Raw genomic sequence first — 1,460 nt, 5'->3', positions numbered from 1 at the left:
TTGTCAGAAGAGATACTGATGGCAGGAGACAGAAGCAGGAAGTGACATTAACTACTCCACCGCTCATCTGATTACTAATATAGAGAACATGATGCCTTTATGTACTCTGCATCACACCAGCCCACTGGTGTACTGAGATTTGAAACACAGCTATCCTCTAAAATGTTTACTTCTTTCATCTGTACACTGCTTGCAGTTTCTCATTTTTTTTTAAGCTTTGCTGGTTTGTTGTGGTTTCGGGTTTTTTTCCTATAAAAAGTCTCACAGTTGGAGGTTTCAAATTCTAATATGGAAAAAACTTCTATGGCTGTACATGATCATAGTGCCATAAGGTTAAAAAAAAATGGGTCATATAGGAATGATTAAGAATAAAATTTTACATGTGTTGCTGAAGAAGATCAGATTTTCTGAAATGTTCCCCATCTTATCTACAAAAACATTTGTATCACATTGTGTGTGGTCACATTCCTCTTTCTTGCAGTGGTTTCTGTAGTTGACTGCATTGCTTTACCTGCCTTTCTGTTCTACACTTTGCTGTGCAAAGTGTCCTGGACCCTCCCTATGCTTCCCATTTCCCCAGCAGCTGAACAGCCTTTGCTAGGGGTGGAGACACAGTCTTGAGTTTGTATTGGTGCTCCTGTCTTGGTCATTTAGGATGATTGCTAAGGAATGCAATTAAGAGGAATGGCATGCAGGGATAATGTACAGCATTAATTATTGATACCAATGCATAATGCTGGACTTAATATATCCTCAATACAAGAACCCAAGCATATGGTAAAGTCGTAATTATGCTTATAAATCAATTAATTACCAATTCTCTGCGTTGTTACTCTTGTTTGTTTTCAAGGAAGACCTTTCTAATTAGGCTGTATTATAACACTGCTAGTGGAATCTAAAGCAGTTATTAAGTCACTGCAGGGGTAACATGGGTTACATTGTGGTGCAGAATATGGCATGTGACAGATGTATTGATGGTCTCAGCTTCTGTCACAGGCTGTGATGACCAGAAGTGTTGGCTGACTGTTGTCATTCAACTCTTCAGCTGACTGGCTCTAAACGCAGCTTGAGGCCTTTGTGCAGATCAGGAGAAAGGGAAAAGCTTTCCAACTGAGGTTCATTTTTCCATTGACTTATTCCTCATTTCTGAGTCTAGGAACCTGATTCTCAGTGTATTTAAATATACTGCACACAGTACTTCAGTCACACTATTTGGGCCAAGAGAATACTATTCAATATATTTCTAGGAAGTCCCAAAATGTTAGAACAAATTTATTGTGCTTATGGAGAGTGGGAAGAGCATCATTTGAAGAGGCATCCTGTGGGCAGAATTTGAGGAACTAACAGCCAAGTGTTCTTGTTAGAAAAGATTTCTGAGGATTTCTTTGTAGTAATGTCACGTATGAAATAGAGTGAAAATGCTGAAAGTGATCATAGAACCACTGTGCTACAAATGTGGC

The 1,460-nt window shown here is 38.9% G+C and overlaps 1 protein-coding gene across 18 annotated transcripts in view; it reads right to left on the bottom strand.

Annotated features, from left to right (window-relative positions):
* Positions 1 to 1,454: 1,454 nt before the first annotated feature.
* Positions 1,455 to 1,460, bottom strand: part of MYT1L (myelin transcription factor 1 like) — a 333,945-nt gene continuing 333,939 nt past the window's right edge. For all 18 annotated transcript variants that reach the window (XM_086875948.1, XM_086875946.1, XM_086875945.1 and 15 more), the window contains one exon: positions 1,455 to 1,460. This exon is cut by the window's right edge and continues 2,787 nt beyond it. The gene's annotated coding sequence lies outside the window, so the exon portion shown is untranslated.

The sequence above is a fragment of the Cyanistes caeruleus genome, chromosome 2 (genome assembly GCF_971803275.1).
Source record: "Cyanistes caeruleus chromosome 2, bCyaCae1.hap1.1, whole genome shotgun sequence".
NCBI classification, from domain to species: domain Eukaryota; kingdom Metazoa; phylum Chordata; class Aves; order Passeriformes; family Paridae; genus Cyanistes; species Cyanistes caeruleus.
The sequence above is the reverse complement of the archived record's forward strand: the minus strand, read 5'-3'. Positions and strand labels throughout refer to the sequence as shown.